The sequence below is a fragment of the Akebia trifoliata genome, chromosome 3, assembly GCF_017979445.1.
Source record: "Akebia trifoliata isolate Shusen 1 chromosome 3, ASM1797944v1, whole genome shotgun sequence".
Lineage (NCBI taxonomy): Eukaryota > Viridiplantae > Streptophyta > Magnoliopsida > Ranunculales > Lardizabalaceae > Akebia > Akebia trifoliata.
In genome coordinates this window covers 48,142,554-48,153,730 of record NC_141377.1, presented here as the reverse complement: position 1 = coordinate 48,153,730, position 11,177 = coordinate 48,142,554, and positions in this window count along the sequence as shown.

Here is an 11,177-nt window from a genome sequence, read left to right as displayed (position 1 = left end):
CTTGACTCTTAGAAAGAAATAGGACGATGATTCTTGATTGGCGGCCTTGCCCGACGAGGGTTGATTGTTCTTCATATTACATTGACCCTTGTTTCGCCTAACTATTGACTGACTTGGTTGCTCGTAGAACATATGCTACGACTTGTCAGGTCTTTCCACCATAAAATTAGCATTAATTTTGATCGATTAAGCAAGTAAAATGATAAAATAAAATAATAAAAATGAGTCTTTACCTTCAAATACATTCTTATTCATAAAATTGAAAAAAATTAGATATAATACAAAATTTTCGGAAGATATTATCTTCGAAGATGCTAACACAAGTCCAATTTTATGCATATTAACATTGTTTCAAGTCATATCACCTTATACCAAGGTGACAGTTGTTTATTAACTTGTTAGAGTATGCTCGGTTAAGTTAACCACCCCATATCGATTAATGCTAACGCTTCTAACTGTCAAAGTATGACTCAAAAATCAATTAGGCACAGTCCAAGTATGTGTATTGTTGGGTCGGTTCAAGGTAATTTAAGTTGGGCTTGTTATTTATATAAGTAGCCCACTTATGAGGTGTTTTTAAAAAATATTTTATTCTTTCGTTGTATGAAACTTAACTTCAAGTCTAAGCCTTTTCCTAAGAGAAGAGAATAGAGAAAGAAAGAAATCCAAAAAAGGAGAGATTAAGAAGATTGAGATCTAGAAGAAGGTGAATCTAAGTGATAAAGGGAGTCCTTGCATCGATTTGCCCTGTTTTCTTCGTACTGAAATCGAATTCCAATGCTCATACCTCCGTGGACGTAGCCTTTGAGCGAACCACGTAAAATCTCGTGTTGTGGGTATTGTGTTCTTACTTTTTTCTTTGTATGATTGTTTATCTTCTTTACATTTGCTAGTACTAGTTGGGTTACCTTTCATTGCCATTATTAAATAAGATTTTGAAAGGTGTAGCATATAAGATGTTTGATTAAGTATTCAATAGGTGTTTGATCAAATTACAAAGTGAGATTTACAAAGGTGTTCACATATACAACACTAATTGGTGAGTCCATTTAGTCTTGCTCTCGAGACAAGTTCCTCCCCTTCTTTGATTATCTTCTCCTTGCCATTGGAGACTTAACGAGAATATCTCGAGATTGAAGAACCTAATTCTAACTCGAAAACATCATGATTCAACATTGGGACAATAGGATTGATATGTGATTTTTTTTTTTTACTCCTACGCAGTCAACCAAGCAAGTTTTATACGTAGTTCGGAACGATAGGTCCATTGACCCATTCTAAATTAAATGAGTCGTGATAGAGTGACCTTAGCAGGGGACACCTTGACACGGTGACATGCGTATCTCTGTAGATGCATTTTACTCGTATTTAAAAAAAACACACATTTACAGACATACGCGTGCCACCACATCAAGATGTTCGTGTGTGATCCCCCCACTAAGGTCACTCCAAGGCTAATCAAATTAAATTCATGCTAAGTGTCCAATTGATTGAGCGTCTCAATACAGTTTTTGTCAATAGAAATTTGTTTGGATGGGGGGTGGGCTCATAAGGACCCAGTCTTAATTTTTGTACGCTAATCAACTTTGTCTCTTCCACTAAACTTCTTACAGCTCACAAGAACTCCTTTGATTCATTTGGGCCCACATACTTGATCAGGGAATAGTTTAATTTATTAAATAGCTGAGTTTGTTCCGCCAACTGCTCCTAAAAATAATACCATACCGTACCATACCCCACCCACCCCCCCACCCATAAAAATAATACCATACCATAGTTATTTATGTTAAAAGGCAAATAAAGTAATATCATAAAGGGAAAATAATTAAAAATAATAATTAAGTAATTATTAATTCTTAAAAAGTAATAATTTTTTCAAATTTATTTAAAAAGTAAAGATACGACCGCCAATATTCAATTTTTTTAATATATTAGAGTAACTTCAACGCAGATATCTACTTTTTTCTCTTTATATTGATATCTTCTATGATTACATAGAAGATGCCCTCCTCCGAGCCAAATCGAACTCCAGCAAGTCCAAACCTCTAAATCACTATTCTTGTTTCTAATTTACTATTCACATAATTAAAAATATTAAGTTGTTATTGGTAATCCAACTTTACTTATTACACCCCAAATTAAACATAAAACAAATAATAAAGTTGCTATTGACTTTACTTATTACGTCTTACGTTTAGAAAAACATATATATATGAGTTAGAAATTTTGTAATGGGTTGATTTTTTGTGAGGATGATCTCTATGGTGTAAAGATCATCCTCATCAAAAATCAACTCATACCAAAACTTCTAACCCTAATTTACAAGTTGAAGAATCGTGGACCGTTTGATTGTTACTTTTGATGGGGTTAGAAGTTTTGGAATGAATTGATTTTCGATGAAGATAATCTCCTCGTCATAGAGATCATCCTCACAAAAAATCAGTCTGAAATTTCTAACCTATATATTGAAAAAATGTTTGGTACAATGTTTGGCTCACTTTAGGGCTTTCAAACCTTGTTAATAATCTCTCGTTTATTTCTTAAAAAATTAATGAATTTTTCATTTTTTCAATGAAAGTATTATTCTTAGGATTATTAAACTATTTTGAATAATTCATGGATTTTAAGTTTGAAAATAATAAAACACATTTTTTTACGAATTTTATAAAACTCAATGGAAAAGAAAAATGCTACTATAACTTATTGTATATTGCAAAGTGTAAACTTGTAAATTGTGACGTATAACACAAGTTGATTTTGAAGCGTCCATACTTCAAAATTTTGGAGGAATCCACGTTTTTACATGAAAAATGTCCCTTTAATCTTTAAAAAAATAATGACATGACCCTTTACATTTATTTGAGCTTACACCTTAATTTTTTAAATTGATGATTTGCTCCTTGACTTTGATCTTTTTTTAAAAATCAATGGAACAATAACCTCAATGTCCTCATTATCACCACCATCATTATTACCATCACCATTAATATCACCAATTTCATCATCCCCATCACACTATCATATGGCCGAATTTTTGAAATAAAACGGATAATACAAGTATGAAACATATGCCGTATATTTTTCATTTATCGAATTTTTGGTTGAATTTTAGATCGGATTTTTGCAATCCAAAATCATATAGAACTCTAATTTTTCAAGAATTGAAATTTTGTCGTATTCTGAATTGCTAACAAGGCTTCCGAATGTCACCTATATATATATATATATATATATATATATCATGAAGAAAATACATGATCCTAACCTTTTAAACACAAAATCCAATGGTTGAGATTTATGAGTATTTTGATAACACAAATCTCATAAATACTTATCCTGAGGATAAATTTTAACCATTGGATTTTTCATATAAAGGATTGGGATCGTGAGTCATTCTTAGGAGTCAAGGGATTCTATATATATATAACACTAACGTTTTGGCTTACATGGGTTAGAAGAATCGGAATTGGTTGATTTTTTGTGAAGATGATCTTTATGATGAGGAGATCATCCTCCCAAAAAATTAGTCTATTCCAAAACTTCTAACCCCATTAAAAATGGTTTACAAAAAATGGACGGTCCTCGATTCTTCAACTCATAAACATGAGGTTAGAAGTTTCGAAATTGACTGATTTTTGGTGAGAATGGTCTCCTCATCATAGGGATTATCATCACAAAAAATTAGCCCATTCAAAACTTCTAACCCATGTTGGACAAAACGTGTCGGCATATATATATGGGTCGGGTTCCGTATACCCCTATTACGACTCACATTGCGACACACCGTTTTGTCTTATATGGGCAAAAATGTTTGGAATGGGCTGATTTTTTGTGAGGATGATCTCTATGGTGAGGAGATCATCCTTGCCAAAAATCAGCTCATTATGAAACCTCTAGCCCCATGTTTACAAGTTGAAAAATTTTAGACCGTCCAATTTTTGTAAATCAATTTTGATGGGGTTAGAAGTTTTGGAATGGGATGATTTTTTGCCAGGATGATCCTCTCATCACAGAGATCATCCTCACAAAAAATCATCCCATTCCAAACATTTTTGCCCATATAAGACCAACGATGAGTCATAATATGAGTCGTAATAGGGGTCGTAATAACGCTGTCCTATATATATATATATATAAATTAATTTCATTTATTTCTAAAAAAGAAAATTTCAATATTTTTTTGAATATTCATGATTAAACTTATTTTTTACTATAAATTTTCATCATATTTGGTCGAACAATTGATTGAATATGAGTCTTAAAATATTTTTATAAATATTTAATAAAAAAAATTAAAATATTGAATAATAATAATTTAAAATAAATAGGGGGACAAAAATTAAATTTAAAACATATTTTTATTTATAAAAAAAATAAAAATTCAAGAATGGCATTTATGTATAAAAAAAAAAGGGGACACAATTGATATTTACATTAGATGAATAGTGAAATAGAGACTATCTCTATTTTTTTTTTATGCTTCTTCTTCAAATTTAGAGACTTGAATAGTAATTGAAAGGGATCGTCAAAAATTGTAGAGATCGATTGGAGTTAGGTTCGGAGATCTCTAAATATAGAGACCAGTTGAAGTTGCTCTTAAGACATAAATACTCTATTATGTTTGGATTGAGAGAAGAGAAGATAAGAGAAACTCAAATTCTCTACGTCATGTTTGGCTTGACAGGACATCCCTAAAGATAATTTTGAAATTTTAAAATATCTTAAAAGAGATCTATGGGCAGAGTTGATATTATAAAATATTTTAAAAGACTTTCTCTCCTCTTCTCTCACTTTTGGAAAAAAAAAAAACCTTCTCTTCTCTTCTCTCCTTTTCTCTCAATCCAAACAAGTGAAAACCGGCAATTGAAGCGCCTGTTTCACTCACAATTGCCCAACCCCTTTTAACCAACACACGTGTTCATCTCACTTTTCATTTTTATATCCATGTCCCTCCCCACAAATTTTTAGTCACGCCCCTCCATTTTTCCATGAATATTTGAATTTCCCCTTTATTTTTTAAAGGATGAAATGGCCCCCCTCTCACCTATCTTCCCTAGTAAATAAATTAAAATAACTTAAATGCCCTTATCTTTCAATTATAAAAAAATATTCCTTGATTTTCTTATCACTTGTTACACCCTAATTTAAAATTATAATACACCATTCAAACATTACAAAAATTAGGCTCAAGTTATTACCTCAACATTACAAAGAGTTATAACATATTCAAACGACTTCAACAGTTATTTACAAATGGTATTAGGCTTACATAAGATCCTAAATTTAACAAATAAAAATTTAAACAAAAGAGAGAGGTTCTATTGGCATCCCAATTTTACTTATTTGGAGTTATTGATTTAAAAAAAAAAAAAAAACATTAATAGGTGTATAATAAATAAAAGTTAGGGTGCCAATAGTTGCAAAGCGAGGAGCCTTTTGTCCTTCCTTTCCCCCGTTTCGAAAAAGAAAAAAGATTTCGATCACGTTTGGTCAAAGTTTATTTTGACTTTACTACGAATTATTTTTCTTAGCTAACAAACATTATCGTTTTGCTCATATCCGTGAATTCTTCCATTGTATCTCTCCATCATAGAGAAAAGAAGTAAGGTGGTATATTATATTTATCTATTTATTGGAACTCCTTCCAATGACCAATGCATTCTGTTATCATTTCCAATTGGACAATTTGTTCATCCTCCAAAAACTAACAGTTTCCACCTTGATTCACTGCTCTAGAAAAATTACAATCCTCTTCAAAACAGTTACTAATGAAAAATACATAAAAATAATTAACCTAAACAATGCATTTTTTTCAAACTTGATTATGTATTTTATTCAGAATTTAATTTTTCATCATATAAGGGAAAATGGGTCCCCACTCACCCAATGAGAATGCTATTATGTTACATTTACGCTCGACTCCGAAATAAAAAAATCATAATTTTCAAATTCGACTTGACTCGGATGTCTATTGAGTCGAGTTAAGTCCATAACTTGCTATTCAACTCAAATGGGTTGACCTATTTTTTCATAAACCTCCAAATGCGTGCATTTGAGTTGCATTGAATCACTATTATTGCACCCTATTGGAGATCCATGAAAAAGCAGGTCAACTCGTTTTAGTTGATTCAAAAGTTATTGACTTAACCGAACTCAAGGTACATTTGAGTCGAGTTTGAAAACTATGAATTTTTATTTTGGGGTTAAGGGGTAGTTATGACATAATAGCATTTTCATTGCGTGGGTGGGCTCAAATTTTCACTCCTTGGTGGATAATTTTTCGAGATGGAAAATTGAATGGCGAATCAAATGTATAAAAAACTATATTTTTTTCCGATAATTTTTTTTTCAAATCTATTTTTCATCTGTAATTTTTATCTTTTTTGAACAGGATTGTAATTGTTTTTTAATAATACTAAACTGTCGTGGAATGTAAACAAAACCAAGGGAAGATTTAGAGTGGAGGCTCTTGCCCCCGCAAGAGTTTTCAAATTCTATGGATTAATGTACTATTGCAAGAGATTTTAGAGTCGGATAAAGAAATCTGTCAATATTACCCCCACAAAAAAAATAATTCCACTGTTAGTTACCTTCACAATTATTTTTTTCACTCTTAATTGTCCCCTTAAATTTTTTTCTACTCTTGGCTGCCCTCACATTAGCAAAATCTTGACTCCGCCCTTGCACAAAACCATAGATTTTTTTCTTGTTAAAAAAATCTATGATTTTGTGCATATTTCACGTGAGTTGAGTGTATTTGAGTTTTAAAATGTTTTTTGAATTGGAGTTGCTATTGGCACCTCAATTTTTACTTATTACACCCTAATAAAGTTAAAAAAATTTAATGGTTGACAGTAAGTAAAGTTGAGGTGTAAATAGAGTCTCTATTTTAGATTTTTATTTATTAGATATAGAATTTTTTATGAGCCTAATCTTAATTGTAAATAGCTGTGAAAGTTGTTTGAGTGTATTATAATGCCGAGGTAACAACTTGGACCCATTTTTTGTCATGTTTGAATGGTGCATCTTAATTTTTAATTAGTATCTAACATATAATTGAAGAAATTGGGGGTGTCAATAGTAACTCTTTTACTAATGGTTGTATTAGGTAGAATTAGGTTGAAGAATAATAGAGTAGGATCACACTGAAGATGACATGAAAAGAAAAAAATAAGGGATTTTTGTTTTACAGATGAAAGATAAGGGCATTTAAATCATTTTAATTAATTTACTAGAAAAGAGAAGAGAGGAAAAAGGGACATTAATTGGTTAGAAAAATAAAGGGAAATTTAAAATATTCATGGATATGGGGGGGAGTATGAATAAATTGAAAAGTAAGATCTCTTATAAAATAAAATAAAAAAAGGGAAAAAATTACTAAAAGAAGGTAACTCGCTGGAATGTCCAACGTTTTAACGTGTTAAAATTCATTGTTTTACCAAAAATGCTATTGGAATAGTTAAAACGCTGGACTGTCCAACGTTTTAATAACTTGCTTTAACGGGTAATTATAAAAGCACCCCCGAATTAATAAGTGCAACCACATTATAATTGGATTTTGTTTTGTCTTATATGGTTTAAATTTTTTCGAATGAGCTAATTTTTGATGAAGATGATCTCTCTGATGAGGAGATCATCCTCATAAAAAATCAACCCATTAGAAAACTTCTTAATCTCCATCAAAACAAATTCAAGAATCATAAATTATCCAATTTTTTTGTAAACTAATTTTGATGGGGTTATAAGTTTCTGAATGGGCTGATTTTTGGTGAGGATGATCTCCTCATCATAGAGATCATCATCACCAAAAATCAACTCATTCCGAAACTTTTAACCCATCATATAAGACAAAATAATTTGGCTATAGTGTGGGTTGTCCTTATTAATTCGTGGAGTGCTTTTATAATTACATTTAAAATGCTACATAGTCCAGCGAGTTACTAAAACGCCAAACTGTCCAACGATTTAATTCGTTTTTGATAATATTTGGAAAATAATTTTTTTTTTGTAAATATTAAAATATAACTCTCTTTTAGTAATCACCCCCCCCTTCGGCCGCTACCGCAAAAAGAAAAAGAAAAAGAAAAGTAACAGTCCCTTAATCTCGGCACATTGATGCTCTCCATTTTGAAATTCAAAATGTGCAACAGTCTAAAGACTTTGAGAGTTGTGAGAAGGATAAAGGTCTTTCTCTCTCAAGATGAGAGCAAGAAGAGACAATTGCTTTATTTATAAGAGAACATGTATAACAGTACAATAGATCCGTTGGAATGCAATAAAAGTGTTGTTAGAGTAATTTCCTATTTGGTTATGGCTACCTCCTATGCTTGGAAATAAATATCTACAGATTAATAGTAAAGGAAACTATTTAAATATTGAGTGGAGGAGATTGAGGAAAAGATTTTGTTTCCACATAATCAAGGAGCCTTCCATACACATCTTGCTTGTGAATCAGATCTTGAGTTAGAATCTGAGTTGGATCTTTTACATGCTCCCTCAAACTGGGCTTGGGAGTGAACCAAAGGCCCAATTTGGTCCTTAAGTCTTCAAAACTCCTTCTTGGCAATGCTTTTGTAAGTATGTCAGCAACTTGATTGGAGGAGGAAACATAATGTGTAACAAGAGAACCAAGTGCAATCTTTTCTCATACAAAATGATAATCAATCTCTATGTATTTTGTTCTAGCGTGAAATATAGGATTGATGCTCATATGCAATGCAGAGATGTTGTCACAAAACAAAGTAGGAGGTTGTGATAGGTGAATGCCGATGTCACGCAAGATGAAAGATAACCAAGTAATTTCAGCAGCTGTTGAGGCAAGAGCGCGATATTCGGCCTCTGTACTTGATCGAGCTATTGTTTGTTGTTTCTTGGCACTCCATGAAATGCAATTTCCTCCAAGATACGTACAAAAACCAGTGGTAGAACGTTTAGTAATCGGGCAACTGGCCCAATCTACATCAGAAAAATCATATAAAACAAGAGGATTGTGAGATAAGAGGCGAATGCCATAATGGATAGTACCATGAATGTATCGTAGGATTCTCTTGACCATCTGAAAATATAGATTGGTTGGATTTTGCATAAATTGACAAGCATAATTCACACTATAAGATATATCTGGTCGAGTAAACGTTAAATATTGTAAACCACCAACAATGCTTCTGTAAAACTCAGGATTAAGAAATAGATTATTACCGTTGGCGATTGGACGGATCTTGGACACCATGGGTGTAGATATGGGCTTGCAATCTTGCATGTGAGCCCGTTCTAAGAGCTCATAAGCATATTTAGTTTGGTTTAAAAATAACCCTTTGGAAAACTTTTGAACTTCAATACCCAAAAAATAATGCAAGAACCCAAGATCTTTAATGGCAAATTCTTGATCGAGTTGATGAATGAACCATTGGATAAAGGAGTCATTATCACCAGTGAGTATAATATCATCAACATAAAGCAATAGTAAAATGGTTCCTTGGGAATGATGACATATAAAAAGGGATGAATCTGTGATACTACAGAAAAATCCAATAGTAAGAAGGAAAGAATTTAGCCTATCATACCAAGCATGTGGAGCCTGTCTTAGCCCATATAAGGCTCTTTTAAGCCTACATACATGATTTGGTTGGTTTGTATCTTTGAACCCAGGTGGTTGTTCCATATATACGGGTTTGTCAAGATGCCCATGGAGAAAGGCGTTCTTAACATCTAATTGATGAATGTCCCAATTGTTCATTAGAGCCACTGTAAGAACACTTCGAATGGTGGCTGATTTTATAACAGGAGAGAATGTTTCATAAAAGTCTACTCCTGGAACTTGGGTGAACCCTTTTGCAACTAATCGGGCCTTAAGTCTTTCAAGAGATCCGTCTGAGTTAATCTTAGTTTTGAATACCCACCTACATCCTACTACATTCATATTGAATGTTCGTGAGATCAAGTCCCACGTGTCATTCTGGTGAAGGGCTTTAATCTCTTCTTTCATAGCTGAGAGCCAACCTGGGTGTTTCATGGCAGATTTAATAGTTTTGGGTTCAGATGGTACCTCAATAGCAGCAAGAGAATATTTTGGATTAGGCTTCATGATTCCATTCTTCAATCGAGTAGTCATGTGATGGGTCACTGGATGATCTGTATTTGTGCTAATCTTGGTAATTTCAAGTTGTTCAATAACTGAAGGGTGATTCATTTCATCAGTTGAATGATGATGAATTAAAGTTGGATCATTTAAGACATGACCCATGAGTGAAGTGAACATTGGTCTGCCTTATCCTCATGTTCTAAAGAGATATCAGTATTAGCAATTACATCATTTTTACCAATTATTGTATCACCTTGGGTAGTGGGAGCTGATTCATCAATAGTATTGGATGCACCATTGTCTTGAGATTTGCTGGTGTCAGATTGAAACTGGGTTACCTGTGGTGGTTCAGCCAAGTGTAGTGGACCAATAAATGGTGGCGATTGAGTTGGACCCTGTTCATCGATACCTGTAAACCACTCAGTAAAAGTACTAATTTCTTTATTAGCATGTGACGAAATAAACAAGGCACCGGGATCCTTAAAGGGAAAGATAGCTTCATCAAAGACGACATGTCTTGATAGAAAGACACGTCCTGTGGGAGGGTAAAGACAACGGTATCCTTTGTGTTGTTCACCATATCCCAAGAACACACATGGGAGGGAACGAGGATCAAGTTTTGTTTTTGAGTAGTCACGTAGATACGAGAAGCACCTACATCCGAACACCCTTAATGATCTGTAATCAGGTGGTTTATTAAATAATTTTTCAAAAGGAGATTTCATTTTTAAAACTTGGGATGGGAGACGATTAATTAACCAAACCGCTGTCCCAAAGGCTTCAACCCAGAATCGTTTAGGTATGCCACTGTGAAACATCATGGTTAACCCAAGCTCCGTAATGTTTTTATGTTTTCTTTCTGCCATGCCATTTTGTTCCGGTGTCTTGGGACAAGCTTTCTGATGTTTGATCCCATTGTTTCGCAAATAAAAGAGAAACTCATTATCATTGAATTCCCCTCCCTCATCTGATTGGAAGATTTTTATTTTCTTATCAAATTGAGTATGAATGTACTTGTGAAATTCAATAAAGCATATCAAGAAGTCAGATTTACGTTTTAAAGGAAAATACCACGTGAATCTAGTGTATTCATCAA